Raw genomic sequence first — 17170 nt, forward strand, 5'->3', positions numbered from 1 at the left:
TTGTTTCTTTCTATCTGTTTAGTTTCTTTTCTATTCCCACTGCTCCATCCTGCATCCCCACCCCATTCCTTCCCCCTCTCTCTAATTTATTTTTGAAGAAATTGGATTGTCCTATAGTTTCCCATAGTGTGGATTAGCTGATTCCATTCTTGTGTCTTTTTATGTGTTTACATGTTCCTTTGCTTTCTGTATTTCCTTTAAGTTGGTAGGTGCACATAGACACTTGATATCTTCTTTCTTTGTGTGAATGAAAAGTAGTGATTTGGTCAGATGGAAATGGTTGCCTTGACATGTAGAAAAGAAATTCTACAAAAGAATGTTTGTCTCAAGGTTTATTTATGTAAGCCATTGTTCCCCTGGAACATGCCTTAATAGGAGCTGTTTCCTCATTGTTAAGTATCTTCTAATTTTGCCCTCTGGTGGGTTTTAGGGGCTTGTCCTTAAATTGTGCTCAGTCTAAATATGTTAAGTCACAGGGGCACAGAGAAAACCCTTTCCCAAGCAAATAATGACAGATTGTATTGTGATTATGTTGCTTTTTTTTGGTTTGGCATTTGCTGTAGGTTGTGAATGATTTTTATTCATTATTTTGATATCTGTCTATGCTCCATGTGGGCGAATAAGAATTGGGTCCCTTATTATGTAATATCTTTGCTGAGAAGGTTGGATTGAGAATTTCTTTAGTGGTTCATTGGTAAGAAAGAGCATTTGCAGGTAAGTATCCAAGAAAGTATTTAGTTGTTTTAGTTATGTTGCTATTTATTTAATTTCTCATTCAAGAAACACTTATTAACTTCAGGAAGTGTGCTAGATGTGCAACAGTGGGGAATGGTACCAATGTGGGAGTCGCCTACATGAAGCTTATAGTCTTGGGCAAGATACTAGTCCTATAACTATATACCCTGTGGCTGAAGTACAGGAACCCTCAGTGCCTGAACAGTACAGGGGAATGAACCAGTCCTGGCATGTCCAGAGAAGGACCCCAGGGCTATGCCCAGGAGTCCATGTCCATACTTTGAGAACTACTGTTCTAGTTCACTATGTTTGTTTCCTTGAGTTCTGAGATTTTGTGATTCTCTGATTCTAATGCAAAAGATAAGTCTACTTAAATTCAGGATGTAGATCAGTTTATAATTAGCACCCACGTCCCTGCCTTTTAGATTTTCTTTTAACTACTACCCACCACTACCACCACCACCACCACCACCACCACCATTTCCTCTGCCTATTTCTCCTGGGTGGCATTGTGGCACAAGAGTGAGCAATCAAAAAATCCCATTTTCCCGGCTATGGTGGTTGATTCACAGATGGGCATGTGACCTGATCAGAAATCAGTAGAACTGATACTGTGAGTATTGATGTGGTAGGAAAAAGAGTACCATCACCTGTCCTTCATACTTGAACTGGTGATGCAGTTGGCCTGTAGCTGCTGGCCACTTATGTCAATGTTACATGGGTCCTAAGAATGAAGCCCACAGAGATGAAAGAAACAGTCTTGATGATACAGACTGTACTTTCTGATTCCAGTTGTGCCATGTTATGCAGTAACACCTTAAGCATTATTTCTGCAAGACAATAGATCCTGGAAGGTTGGGTGGCTTGAGTTCGTGTGACTTAGATTTCCTGTTTCTTGGAACCCAAAGAATTCTCACTGGTCTAGATATATTTGGGGGTCTGTGAATGAACTTCACAAGTTAGATTCAAGATGTTGTGATTTGAAGGAGTCATGACTCCATAGGCTTTTGACCTCAAAGGTTAGGGACCCCTGAATAATGTGTTTCTGAATTAGAGTGGAAGTTGTACTCCTTAATGGAAGCAGATGAGAGCACTATCCCATCACTTTCCTGCTACACATGGGCCCCTTGACATGGAAGAGGACACCGCAGATGTAACTGGGACGGCAAGTGATCACAGATTGGCTGTAAACAGCAAGAAGATGCTGGAGAAATCTCAAATAATAATGAGCAGGCTTCCTAAACTCTTCTCTGGGGTACCTGGATGGCTCAGTGGTTGAGCATCTGCCTTTGGCTCAGATTGTGGTCCTGCAGTCCTGGGATCGAGTCCCACATCGGGCTCCCTACAGGGAGCCTGCTTCTCTCTCTGCCTATGTCTCTGCCTCTCTCTCTCTAGGTCTCTTATGAATAAATAAATAAAATCTTAAAACCAAACTCTTCTTTTGTGACAAAAGCACTAGGGAATCATCTCTGAGAATCTCTCAGGAAACGGTAATTGTATATAATAGAAATTGAAAGGCAGAAAAAAAATTGCTATGGTAACACTATCTTCAAGTATGGTGGGTTTTTCCCCCCTTACTTTGAAATACTTGCTTGCACAGCGGTAAAGATTTGTTTCTGTTTAGGTGTTGATTGTTGGATAGTCTAGTAAGTCTGTTTAAAGGTCAGTCAGGTGATTGATAAACTGCCATATTGATGCCCACTGTTGTCCATTGGGAAGTTTCTTGGGATACGTACCTGTGGAAAGCAGTGTATTTGCTTAATGTGCAGATACGTAATTCTGTCCAACAGTTTCTCAGTGGGTGAGCTGTCTACCCATGCTGTCCTTATTCTTGACCTTTGCTTTTTATTGTATTAATGCTGGGGTGGAGTCTATCACTCCATGTGATGGAATCACATATTCTAAAAATGAGTTGACTTCAGGGGAAGATCCGTGTATCTCTAACTCTGATCTTCCTCTGTGTAGTTGAGTCCATTGATCTTTAGGACGACCAATGTGAGGCTGGTGGAAGGGAGATGGAATGCATACAAATCAGGGCAAGCTAATGCAGTAATAAAACACAGCTCAAATCCCATATTCTCGTGTTGGGGAACATATACATTGTTAGTAAAGAATGATAGAAACATTTTTTTCTGAGTGAATGGGCAAATGGATATGTTTTCCAGCGTGAATTAAATTGAATCAGCGTTATTGATCTTGCATTGAGGCCTGTTAAACTGCATCCGGGGAGGCCATCTGCTTTGGGAGGCTCCTGCATTCTGCCTTCCTTCAAATTCCAATATCCTCTCTTCCAAGGCTAGCGATGTTTTTCGAATGAAACTGGGATCAGGCTCCACTTGCTGTCAGGATAAAAGGTGAAACTCCTTAACAAGATGTATAAACCCTTTGGTGGTTACCTCTGGCTCATTTTCTGACCTCATCTTTTTTTTTTTTTTTTTTTTAAGGTTTATTTATTAGAGAGAGAGAGAGAGAGCCAGAAAGAGAGGGAGGGGAAGGGGCAGAGGAACAGGGAAAGAGAATCTTTTTTTTAAAAGATTAATTAATTAATTAATTAATTAATTATTTGAGAGAGAGAGAGAGAGAGAGAGAGGCAGAGACACAGGCAGAGGGAGAAGCAGGCTCCATGCCAGGAGCCCAACGTGGGACTCATCCCGGGCCCCCAGGATCATGCCCCTGGCCAAAGGTGGCGCTAAACTGCTGACCCACCCAGGTATCCCCAGGGAAAGAGAATCTTAAGCAGACTTGTGCTAAGCGCAGAGCCCAACCTGGGGCTGGATCCCAGGGCCCTGAGGTCACAACCAGAGATGAAACCAAGAGACAGAAGCTCAACCAACTGTGCCACCCAGGTACCCACTCCCCCGGCCCTGTCTTGAACCCATTCCCCTCCCCTTGAGTTTACTAAACCCTGGCATCGCCTTCATTGCAGTGCTGTGCCTCCCACTCAGCTGTTGTTCCTGTTATTTCTTGGGCCAGCCATGCACTGGCCCAACTTTCCCTACCCTCTGCTTCTCTGCTGCTTCTGTTGGCCAGTTTGGATTCATTCTTCAGGTCCTTCTGGAAAACCTTTTCCCACACCCATGTCTAGGCTGGATACTCCTTCTGCATGTTGTATTGATAGCTCTGTGTACTGATCAGCACTTATCATCACTTTATTCAGCTGTAAATCTATATTATATATTGTCCCATTGGACCACTAAACTTAACCATGTTCAGTCAGATAGTCAGCATCTGGTATGGTGCTCAGCAATGGAACCTCAATAAATCCTTGTTGAATGAAATGTGGAGATAGAAGTACAAGTACAGGGATCCCTGGGTGGCGCAGCGGTTTAGCACCTGCCTTTGGCCCAGGGCGCGATCCTGGAGACCCGGGATCGAATCCCACGTCGGGCTCCCGGTGCATGGAGCCTGCTTCTCCCTCTGCCTGTGTCTCTGCCCCTCTCTCTCTCTCTCTCTCTCTCTCTCTCTCTCTCTCTCTGACTATCATAAATAAATAAATAATAAAAATTAAAAAAAAAAAGAAGTACAAGTACAAAATAGTACAGTGCATGGTTAGGTAGAAAAATGTATAACCCATGGGGGATTAATTAACCAATATTTTCAAGACCAGGGCAGTGTTTGAGTAGTATAGAATATTGTGTTAAAAAAAAAAAAAAAAGACTGCAAGTCTTTTAAATTCTATTTGGAAAAGGGAAGAAAGACTCCTAATTTCACTTAGTTATTCTTTGCAGTTAATGTGTTCCATCTTTTGGCTTTCGCCATGTAACTAGAAAGGAACAATTAAGAGATAGCATGGTCGTTTGCATTGCAAATGGCTATTTTAGGCCATTGTCATAGTCCAAATATCTTTTAAGATTTGTTTTTCTTTTTTATTAGACCGTTGTGTCTTGTCCTATTACATTTGCTGTGTCATTAGCCTGAAAACATGGGCAGACTCCTCCTTTTCATTACTGTCATAAAAATCGAATTTACTAAGGCCAGAACAGTACTTATTACTTAGATAATAGAGAGTAGAATAGGAACAATCCGGAAGAATTGTGTCCTCAAAGCACTGAGCACATATGACGCATTTTCAGTGTCATCGATCACTTGCTTTGTCTCTTTTCACAGAGCTCCTCAGTTGTTAACCTAGCTTCATTTTGGAAAATACAAGTTCAAATATAGCCCTGGGTTACTGAGAAGTATATCAATTAGTGTTTTGGTTTTTATCAACAGACAATTTAATTTACCAGACAAAGCTTTATTTTTTCCCCCAATTGGTACCATGCCCAGGCTTTACCATTATGGTATTAAAAAGGTAAATGTAGAGCCACAGATGATGTTTCCTTTTTGCACGTGCCCTTCAAAACATGATAAATCACTTCAAACTATGGAGGCATTCACACTTGCAATTAGCTAAGTATAATTTACTGCAAAGCATTTCTAAATTAAATTAAATTCAGATATAAAATATGTTAACATCTGATATGCAAAGCTCAAATAATATGAGGCTTTTAAAAAAGCATATCATTTTATGGCAAAATTTGGGGAGATATATACAAAATGCTAAGCAGGATTGAATTTGAATGCTCTTAGCAGGTGTTCTGTCTTGAGAAATGAGCAGGGCTTGTGGTAGCTTCCTTCTTCAGAGCAATCAACAACCAGTTGGAGGAGGCCAGATCATCTCATTCCAAGACTGCCGTGTGCAGTAGTCTTAAGAGAAACTCTGTCTAGTTCCTTGAGTCACTGAGACCACCACAAGTTTCGAAGGGGAGGTTGTGAGTGAGGGGCAGATACCAAGTCTGTGCTATGCTGTTGGCTCCTGGAACCCTTGAGATAAGGGCAGCAGCTGGCTGAGGACTTAGCAGTATGTCAGTGGATCTGTGGGTTGTTTCCCAAGTGGATGATCTTGCAGTTTTCCCAAATCGAAACTAAATGCAGTTATATTTTATGAACTTCATTCATCCTTTTCCTCTCTGTAGACATTAGTTTTTCTTTCAAAAGGTGTGTTTTCTTAAGGCACCTATTAAAATGCCAAAGCTCTTAGCAAGTGGTTATATAAATGAGCCATTTTATGTCTGTGTTTTAAAATGATCAAATCACTACAGAAATGAGACCTGAATTAGCACCATTTCTCAAAGTCATAAAAACACGACAGTCATACTCTTCTCCATAAAAGGTTTCAGTGTTGCTCTGAGTGTTCTTTGAGTAGTACTGTGGTTGTGGGAAACGGGAGTGTCCTGTTGGGGTTGTAATTAGGGTTATGCAATTGCTTAAGAAATGAAGTGCTTACTTCCTTAGCTGCAACCCCCTGCCCCCCGAAACTGTACAGTTCAAAGACTGGAGTCCTTTGTGGGAGCAGTCATCTTTTACCAGCTAAAAGATTTGGTTTTATGGATGCCCTAGGAGTTCTGACCTGGTGATGGTTTCGAGTCCTGCATGAATTGGAAGTAGGGCTAAATCCTGGCTCCATGTGAACTTCTAAGCTTTAGGCTGATGTATATCAAAAGAACTTCCATCATGGAATATCTTGTACCAGGCATGGAAGTGAAACACTTTTAAATGCATCTTCTCAATTAAATTTCATCACTATCTTAAGAACGAGATTTTAGGGACGTCTGGGTGGCTAAGTGGTTGAGCGTCTACCTTTGACTCAGGGTGTGATCCCGGGGTCCTAGGATCAAGTCCTGCATTAGGCTCCCCACAGGGAGCCAGCTTCTCCCTCTGCCTATGTCTCAGCTTCTCTCTCTCTGTCTCTCATGAATAAACAAAATATTTTTAAAAACCTGAGATTTTATCATTACTGCCTCATGCAGATGTAATTAAAAGAAGGTTACACCATTATTAAGAATTTATATGTATGGTGTGTGGCAGGACAGTCTATGCCTCTTAAGTAGTAGGTGTTAAAGACTCAACCTTCGCTGGAATGTCCTAGGTACTTGGGACCTAATTACCCTTTTTAGTTTGGATATATTTATATATAACCTGATTTGTAATGGTTGTGTATTAGTCCTTATTGTCCAACCATTATTTTTGTTTCTTAAGCGGTAGAACCATTTCATGACACTTCATTTTAGGAGGATGTGTACTGTGTGTAATGCAGGTTAAATTTGGGATGAACCGGGAAGAAACCCAGCCACTGAAATTCCCTGGTTGCCTCTCAGGGGACCTTTAGATATGTGAGCACTCCTGGAGCTTTTCAGAACAAGATTTGAAGAACCCTGGACTTAAATCTATGTTCTTTTTTTTTTTTTTAAGATTTTATTTATTCATTCATGACACAGAGATAGAATGAGAGTGAGGCAGAGACACAGGCAGAGGGAGAAGCAGGCCCCATGCAGGGAGCCAGATGTGGGACTCGATCCCGGGACTTCAAGATCACTCCCTGGGTGGAAGGCAGGCACTAAATCGCTGAGCCACCCAGGCATCCCTAAGTGTATGTTGTTTCCAGAAAACCACTCCATTATTATGGAACCTTCAGATTGATGACATTTTTTCTCTATTAGAAGCTCATTTTTTTCATCTTCTTTGTTCAGAACTCCTGTTTACCCTATGCACTCTGCATCTTTCTGATTATTTCTGTGGGATAAGTTTCTAACAGTGGGATTGCTAGGTCAAAGACCGCGTGTTTTTGAGAGACATGGGAATTGGCCAACACTTCCTATGATAGGTTGAAACAAGGTATCTCCCACCAGTCAAGTCTGGGTTGGCTCTTCTTCTACATCCTCACCATCACTATGTAGTATATATTTTTTTCTGAGCAATTGCCAGTCCCATAGGTCTCAAAAGAATCTCATTGTTTCAATTTGATTTGTTTAGCTGTTAGTGCAGGGGATCATGAAATCTTATCACTTTCCTTTTCCCTTTGTTCCCCTCCATGGCCCTACGTCTGCTTTTGTTTGAGGGTAGTCATGTTTTGCAGTAGGATTTCATGGAGCAGGTGGATAGTGAACACTCAAAGGACCCTCAGCTGTTACAGGTCTCACTCAGCCCATGCTAGATCCATGAAGGTGCTGGAAGGAATGTGAGTGTGAGACTTGGTGAGATTCAGAGAAGGCAGCTTGAAAAGGGGTCTCAGTGTGTGTGCAAATGCCATCCCGACGTCTTGTTCCTTCTGGATTCTTGCCAAAGAAAGAAGATGCTTTCATTTTCTCAAATGCCAATGTGACTATATGTTTTTTGTATTGTTTTTAATAGATACACATTTACAAAGTTTTCTTTTAAAAAATGTAAACCAAGGATACCCAGGTTGCTCAGTGGTTAAGCATCTGCTTTTGTCTCAGGTCATGATCTTGGGATTGTGAGATCGAGTCCTACATCAGGTTCCCTGCAGGGAGCCTGCTTCTCCCTCTGCCTATGTCTCTGCCTCTCTCTCTGTGTCTCTCAGGAATAAATAAGTAATATCTTCTTAAAAAAATAAATAAAAAATGTAAACCAAGACTAGCCAGTCACTTATGTTGTTAATTTTTCATCATCTTGAATTCCTTTGGAACGTAGAGTGCCACATTTCATTGCTAACTCTTAGAGTTATCCTGCAATTTTAATCAATCCTTGCTCAGGGAAGATGTTTTTAGGGTCCTAGCAGTGTGTGTCCCCTCCCCTTGCCAGTTCCACTGGGGAACACTGGGTCAGAAGCAAGTAAGTGATAATCATAGCAGCAATAACAGCGATGAACATTTCTGGAACACCCACTTGGTGCCAACCTTTTTCTTTTTTTAAAAGATTTTATTTATTTATTTTAAAGAGCAGGGAGGGGGCAAAGAGAGGAGGAGAGAAAGAATCCCAAGCAGACTCCAGACTGAGCATGGAGTCCCACGCAGGCCTTCATCTCCCAATCCTGAGATTGTGACCTAAGCCGAAATCAAGAATCAGATGCTTAACTGACTTAGCTACCCAGTCACCACTGTGCCAACTTTTTCATTGTACTTACACTGAGTCAGAGATGTGATAAGAATAGCCAGCTTGGGACACATTATTATTTTTCCCTCTCCACTTAAGTTATCATTTGATTAGGAATATGTTTCCTGAAAGCTCTTTGGATAGCTTGGCTTTGAGTTGTAAGGATACGCAGATCAGTTTCAGGGTGGATTAATTCAGAGATCATGAGATTACCTCTTTTCCCCCAGAGTTTCTGTGGGAGAAATAGTTTGGTGTTTATAGCTGCGTATATGCCTGCTCACACATGGGCGTATGCAAATATACAGAAGATTTTCATATTCTCAGTGAATTACAGCATACATATGAGATTACAGTACACGAGGTAACTAGCATCGAAGCTGACTTAAGTAAAAAGAAGAAAAAGAGGGAGTCTTTATGATACAGGGGTCTCTTTTTTACTTTCAGGGTCAGGAATGAGCTGGTACTTGGGAATGGGCTGGAATTGGGACCTGGAAAGCCATCAGCACTTTATTTTTCCCTTTGTTTCTGCTTTTTTGTTCTTTGCTACATTCTTTTTCTTTGTAGAGCAACTTTCATGTGGAATAAAACACGAATAACCCCTCACTCCTTCTACAGCCACCCACGGAGGCTGGCTAGCTGGCTCTCAGTCACAGTTCCACATTCCCTGGAAAGAGTCTGCTTTGCCAAGCTTGGGTCATATGACTGCCCTTGGCCAATGAGTGGAGCTTGGACTCCTAGCCCAATCGTGGCTGCCTAGGGCCCCCCATGGAGATCTGGCAGGAAGCTTCCCAAGAAGAGGGTTGGCTTCTGGGCTTGGCAGACAATCCAAAAGATGTCCAATGTAATAAGAAAAAAGCAACCCAGGATTTAGACATTAATCTCCTAGACTCTAACCGGAAAACGTTAGCAAATGTAGATTTAATCATTTGGTCATGTCTGTGGGGGCTGAATAAGATGAAAAAAGTTCCCATAACAATAAATGCTCAACAAATATTATGGGGTTGTGATTCTTTTGTGAAATTACAAGCGATAAATAATGAATGTGTGGCAGTGTTTTGTTTTCCCATATAAATATGTATTTTCTGCAGTTAGTTTCTAGTAGCTAAACATCAGTTATCTGTTGAGAAGAAAAATCTTTCTTTCCTTTGTCCATATGTGTTATGGACTGAATGTTTCTGTCCCTCCAGATTTATGTGTTGAAGCCTTAACTCCTAATGTGATGGTTTTTGGAGGAGGAGCCTTTGGGAGGTGATTTGGTTTAGATGAGGTCATGAGCATGGAATCCCCTTAATGGAATTAGTGTCCTCCTAAGAAGGGAAAGAGAAACCAGAGCCTTCTCTCTGTCTTCACCATGTAAGGACACTGTGATAAGGCCCCCATCTGAAAGCTAGGAGGACAGCTCTTACCAGGAACTGAGTTAGTTTACACCTTCACCTTGGACTTCTCAGCCTTTGGAACCATGAGAAATTTCTCTTGTTTAAGCCATCCATTCTATGGTATTTTATTATGACAATTACAGCTGTCTAAGACAATAGGTAGCTGTTCATTAAGTTATTTATCAATCCCTTGTTTTAAACCAGTAGGTTAATTCCCCAAACAGTTGCTTACTTGTATGCTAGGTATTTACAAGGTGATAAGGGTATTGCCTGGTGCCATCCTGAAATACACAGTTTCTTGGAAGAGAAAGGGGAGGGAGACTGAATGCATATGCAAATAGCAAAGCAAACACAATTACCAGGTATGTAGGTGCCACAAAGGCCATAAATGGGTTGTAGTTTACAGTCAGTGGAACTGAGGAGGCAATAGGACTATTTTCCTTTTTTTTTTTTTTTTTTTTTTTAGGACTATTTTCCATAGTAGTTTTTCTAGGCCATGGGAAAGACCTCTCTGACAAAATGACACTTGCAACTGAGACTACAAGAATGGAAAGAACTGGACAAAGACCTTTCCAGGTAGAGAGAAAGGCAGTGTTGCATTGCCGGCTTACAATGGGCAAGGCAGATTGTGGTGCAAGTGAGCCGATGTCATGAGGGCCTGGCAAATGGTGAGTTTTAATTTTTTCCCAAATGCATCATAGCCCATTTTGGAATATAAGACAGGTACGGCAATAGACAGGTGTCTCTGGGAATGAGAGGTATGGGGGGTCTGTGGGGTCACAGCAGAGGCAGCATCTATATTTCTCTGGAAGGAGGAAGCCATGCAGGGGAAATCTGTGACCATTCCAGTCTACTGAAATGTGTCAATAGAAAGTCTCCATGCCAGAGGTTTGAGTTTCGTCTAAAGCATGTGAAGTGTTTTGTCACCAAATTCAGAGGTGTGGATTGAGAGAGTTTTGGGGCATGGGGGATACCACTGAAACTTGAAGACAGATGTCATGGTTGACCTTAAAAAAATCTGTAAGCTATAAGAAAAGAACTTGAACAAGTATTTCCTAAGAAAGCTGATATGTCCTTCCATGGGTAACAGTATTTGTGAGGTATCCTGCAGTTTGACTCAATGCGTGGTTGTATGTTCTTGAACTTGTGAGTGTATGTGTTTATGTTGTGTAAGTAGCCGAGGAGAAGGATTTGAACTTGTATTTCCTGGAGTTTGTCAAAGTGGAGAGGAATCCGTTCCTTTCCATATGTTGAGATTGGCCTATCCCCCCCTTTGGCTGATGGAGGAATGCAAGAACTCCAACAGAGGGCTGCCTTCCTCTTCCCCTGAGACCAACTCTTTAATATCACTGACAGAGAGGGAACCTTCGCTGGATCCTCGGAAATTAGAGAAGGCAAATACCCGACAATTCATTTGATTCTCTCTGGGGAGCCAAGCTGGAGTTCATTTTCCATTTGTTGTTGTAGTTACTAGTTTCTTGTCTGGAGCAGTTTCTGACTTGTGTTCCTAATCAACACTCTAATGGAATTACTCATGTTTCATTTAACAGTCTGTCTTGAAATAACCTTTTGGAAATATTACTTTTCCAAGTAGAGGCATCACTGGCACACTAATTGGCCTTTTAGGTGAATGGGGTAAAGATTAGATAAAAGAGAGTGAGTCTCCTGCAGGGTAGATGTCAGAGGCCTTCTCTATCTCTGTGGCATGATTTCAAGGCCATGAGGAAGAAAAGTCCTCTTGGTATCCCCGAAAGTGCCACAGTATCTGTAGTTTTATTGATAGCATCCATGCCTTCAAGTTGTGATGTTTTTCCCTAACATGGGGTGTTACAGGCAAGGATGATGCTGGTGGCACCTTTTGATGAATGAAATCATGTACTGGCTCGGGTTTCTGCTATAGATGAAATCAGAAGTACTTGGGAAAAGAGGAGATCCTGAAATGATTGCAAATGAGAGAATAGTGAGGAATGTGTGTGGGTGAGGAGGGGAGGGAAACTTCAAGAAATGAGTGTGTAGTAGGGCAGGAGAGAAGAAAGGGACCTGGGTAAGCTTTGAAACCTGACTGAAGTTTTCTAGAAAGTGGAAGTGGGACATGTTCGCCATTATATATGCACAAGAAGACTGATGTGAATGCCAGCATATCTGTTCTTGCCTGCATGGCATCCATTCTCCATTGCTGCGGTCACCAGTTACCACTTTTCCTCCATTTTCCTCCAGGCAAATGCTGGCCTTTTTATTCGTTTCCAGGCTCCAAGGCTAGGTGTGTGAGTAGGTCAGAAAACAAGAGCATCCCATTTTTACCTAGAGTTGGGTTTGCCATCATAACTAAAAGGGTTTTTGGATTGTTCACGATTTCTACTGGATGATGGGACTAAGTGGAACAAAGTGAACAGCCCAGTGCAAAGTGTTTCTGAAAGACCTCTGATTTGAATTGTTCTTTAATTTAATGATGTCTCTTCAGTGTCCATTGATGTCTGTCTCTGCCACCTTTATTGCCTCCAGTTGTTTGATTTGCCTGAGCCCTATTATTTCCATATTGCAAAGGAACATAAAATGGATGACATCTGAGAACTGTATTTCTGTGATCCTGGTAAACGTTTGTACAAAATTCTCTCACCTACTTATTTAACCTCCCCTTGGAGATGGTGACAATTGTTCCTGTGTCCTAATGGCCTTACATTTAAATTTATCTGTTCCATGTGGGCTGCTGAAGTGTCCAGAAACAAGCTTAGGGTCCCAGCGTGGTCAATTATCCCAGCTATTAGAGCATATCATCACTGTCTGTGATGGGAGTGCTGTGTGAAACCTCAAATAGTATTTTTACACCGCTCTGGTGTATGCGTGTGTGTATGTAGCATTGTATTTCAATGTAAATGCATTTCTTAATAACAGCCCATGGGTCCTTCTGGACCATAATCATGGTCTCAGTTCTCTTTTGGAATTCCCAGTATCCAAATATTTCTCTCAGATTAAATATCTGTACTTTAGATTATTCCCACTTTGGGTATTGCTCTCATTTTCCCACCATAAATCTCCTTTTGTTTCTTTCCTTTCCCCTTTGGATTATCCATGAGATACATTGTCCATGTACCTCACATTCCCAACTGAGCTTCAGCTGTGAATTCAATATTTTTGAGAAGGGACAATTCACTTACCAATATAAAAAAAATCTGGATCTACTTAAATAAGATATAAAAAGCCAAGAGCCAAGACCCATATAGGATATAAGTAGATCCAGAGTGATAGGACACAGGAAGAGTTTCCAGTTTGCGAGGTGATTGGAGCATGAGGGTAGAGTTCACTTGGTCTTATGAAAGTCTCACCATGCAGTGGGACCCAAGAGCATTTAGCCCGTGTCAGTTACTGCTAATAGTATGTTGGCATGCTGGCTCTTCATTATTGTTGCTCAACCCATAAAATCATTGTGCTCCAAGCAATTGAGGTTCAGTCATGAGACCAATCTTACTTTAAACCATGACTCCATCTGGAAAGCCAACTATTTGACCATGGATCATTTACTCAATCTCTTGGTACTCAGTTTTCTTACCTATAACATGGGAATACTGGTATCTATCTTGAGAGATTGCTCTGAGGAGTATTGAGATCCTATATAAAGCATATGTTACCGAAAGAAGCCACATGAGATTTTGCTGTCCATTGGCGGCCTGCTTTCTCTGCCACTGCACATGGTCTGTATCCTTTGGCTACCATGTTGTACATTTACTTGTTTGGAATAGCCTGGTACTCTGTTCAAAGAGCACTCTCATAATTCTATGTGGAGATGGCAATATATAGTACACTGGTTGATATTATAAATTTAAAAGTTAGGCTTAGATGTAAACCTCGGGTCAGCCTCTTACTGTGTGACCTGTAAGAGGACAGTTAACTTTTCTGAACCTCAGTTCTGTTATCTGTAAAATGTAAAAAACTATAGTACTTATCTCAGGGTTGCTGTATAGAATGAAGCATGTATAAAATTCTCAGTGCAACAGCCAATATAGAACGCTGTGAACAGGTAGAGGTTGCTTTATTATTATTATTATTGCTATCATTTTTACCACCACCACTACCATCACCATCATCATCAGTGTCATCATTATAAATCAGTGGTTCTCAGCCAGAGGTTACTTCACCTCCCAGGGGACGTTGGCAATGTCTGGAGTTTTTTTGTTTTGTTTTTGGTTGTGACTATAGGAGGATATGCTACTGGCATCTACTGGGCAGTGATCAGGGATGCTGCTATATATCCTGCAATGCCCAGAATAGCCCCTCATAAAAGAGAAATAGCTGTTCCCAAGTATTAATGGTGTCAAGGTTGCAAAACCTTGATATAAATAAATTGTCCACACCAGTCAGTGATGTCATCTAGAAATTGTTCCTCTGTTTTAAAGTTCTGGCATTACCGTGTCCCTTTTACTAAGCTATCTGAAAAATTCTGTTTTGCAAAATGATGAATTCTCTGGAACTTTCTGTTTTTCTTATTTGTGTTCTGTGCCAAGCAGAGTCTGTGCCAGGCTGTGTTGAGGAGCTAATGGTGTGATACTTCTCTGGGCTTCTACATTGATAAGACAAGTGTTTGTTTTTCATAGTTCTTGAATGTTAAAATGGGACTTGAATGTTCTTGGAGTTGTCCCAGAGAGAGATGGAGAGTGGATTTTAGAGATGCCCCAAATAGTTTGTACTAGATTCTTGTTAATTTATCATTATTGCCTTAAAGGTTTAAGAAGTCTCTATGGACCTTGGTGACTTTTTTTTTTTTTTTTCCTTTGGAAGCTCTCATGTTTCCTGTGTAAGAAAAGGTCTGAGGTATTTTGTCCATTGCAAAATTTATTTAACAAATTATTTTGCCTTATGACATTCTCAAATGATGGATGGAACAAGGTTTCAAGAAGGGAACAATTACAAGATGAGAATTTTGAGGGGCACATCGTGTCACATCTATTTCTTGAGTGAATCTTTTATTTATAGTCAGTAAACATGTAAATTAAAATTATTTAAGCATCGAGTATAGTATTGAGAATAAAGGTAAGAAACCTTTAGGGATCCCTGGGTGGCTCAGCGGTTTGGCGCCTGCCTTTGGCCCAGGGTGTGATCCTGGAGACCCGGGATCGAATCCCACATCGGGCTCCCGGTGCATGGAGCCTGCTTCTCCCTCTGCCTGTGTCTCTGCCTCTCTCTCTCTCTGTGACTATCATAAATAAATAAAAAATAAAAAAAAATTTAAAAAAAAATAAAAAAAGAAAGGTAAGAAACCTTTAATATATTTTCACATATATTTTCATATCCTTAATGCACTTTACAATAAATGTCACCAAAATCATTTTAGTTCAGTGTTAAATTTTCATTTTCTTATAGAATACTGCTAGATTTCTCATACTACTTTTTGTCTATATCACTTTATTAGATTAGAGATTTTTGGTTTCTTTAAGTAAAAAATGAACTTCTTAGCTGTTGTCTTATTCAGAACCTCTTTCACTTTGCAAATAGAAAAATAAACAAAACAAAAAGTGAGTGAAGTTGTGGTAAAAAGAATGAAAAGAGGTGGTATTGAAGGAGTCTGTTGGGGTACTGGAACCTTCTTTACTTTCATCTGCTTGATGGTTATGTGGGTGTATCCATCAGTGTAGAGTTGAAACCTATGCTTTTCAGTATGGGTAAGTTAGATGTCAGTGAAGCACAACACACACACACACACACACACACACACACACACACACGAGGTCCTCCTTTTATGGGAGTCTTGGAGAATACACTGGAGTCACCACAGAAGAAAAAATGACCAGGCATTATACTTGAGACAGGAGACACCATTTTCTCGGGGCCCCCATTCTCTCAGTCAGCATTTGAATAATTACTCATTTGAGTGTTGGTTGACTGCCAAGTATTTTGTACTTGAGGTTACAGGGATGGACAAGAGAAAGATGGTCCTTGCCTAAGGATTGGCATCATTTTACTAATTCTCATTGTTATGAACAATTGGGTAGAGTCTGTGGTTTCTGATCCCCATGTGCAATGTGGGGTTGTGTAGTATCTCATATTCTTAGGCGGTCTTAAGGTAACTGCAGAGGACTTTTAGATTTTCCTAGACATCTCTTAAATGCTTCACCCACCCTCTTCCTGTTATTTTTAATTACATGAGTAATTCATGAATCCATTCCTAAGGTCAAAAATTAAAACCCCAATGAGAAAGGAAGACTTGCCTCCATCTCCTTATCTTCTCTCCTTCCCTCAACCAAAGAGGATTTAGACTTGCCCTATCAGGAGGAACCATTTTGTTCAGACCTTGTCTGAGAGGGAGTAAGAGAGAAGCAGAAGAGAAAGTTTTCTAGGGCACAGTTTGTATCTCCAGTTCTGCAAACACTGCCTAGCACAGAGTAAGACTCAAATAGATTTTAATGAATTGACTATTTTTAAATGAATACAGATGCTTTGGAGGTTAATAGCATAAGTCTTTTAGTGAATTTCTTCTCAATTTTGGTTGATATGTTTCTTCTTCTTCTTCCTCCTCCTCCTTCTACTTTCCTCTTCCTCTTCTTCCTCCTCTTCTTCCTCTTCATGTAATTACTATCACGTTAGGTTCCAGTATACTTTAAAACCTATTTACGTATTTGGAAAAGTTGGGAGCAATTAGACTGGAGTGTAGGATGAGTGGTAGGTGGGAGTTGTTAGAAAATGAGGCGGGCTGCCGGGGGGACAGACACCAGACATGTACCTTGATAATGTGGAGCTTTCTCCTGCCATGTAGCCTAAGATGCTATGTCTGCTTAGTGATCCAAGTGAAGAGATTTCCCCCCACAAATTTGGTAGTCATCTTGATGGGCGCTAAGATCTGGCATTTATCTAGAACCTTATGACTTTGTATCTGATCTCAAGACCTAGCTACTTTTACCAGTTCAAAGCTTTAGATATTTGTTGTTGTTTTTAACTATGAAGGTACATTTGTTAGATCTAGAAATACTCAAGCCATTGGTACTGATTGCATCAGTGTTTTTGTATAACTGAATTCTAAATGCCTGCTGTTTTTGAAATCTCATTTCTCCCCCTGACTTTCTGTGTTTTTTTTTTTTTCTTGCCATTTCAGAAATGAATATTCCACTGGAAACCTTAGATTCACAGTGTAAGCCTAGGAGAAGTTTACCCAGAGTTGTTCTTTATCTCTCTTTTTCATAAACATCTGAAATAGA

The 17170-nt window shown here is 40.7% G+C and overlaps 1 protein-coding gene across 14 annotated transcripts in view; it reads left to right on the top strand.

Moving 5' to 3' along the window:
• The window catches only part of MAGI1 (membrane associated guanylate kinase, WW and PDZ domain containing 1), a 642704-nt gene that overhangs the window by 211442 nt on the left and 414092 nt on the right, over positions 1-17170 (top strand). The window lies entirely within an intron of this gene.

The sequence above is a fragment of the Nyctereutes procyonoides genome, unplaced genomic scaffold, assembly GCF_905146905.1.
Source record: "Nyctereutes procyonoides isolate TBG_1078 unplaced genomic scaffold, NYPRO_anot_genome, whole genome shotgun sequence".
NCBI classification, from domain to species: Eukaryota; Metazoa; Chordata; class Mammalia; order Carnivora; family Canidae; genus Nyctereutes; species Nyctereutes procyonoides.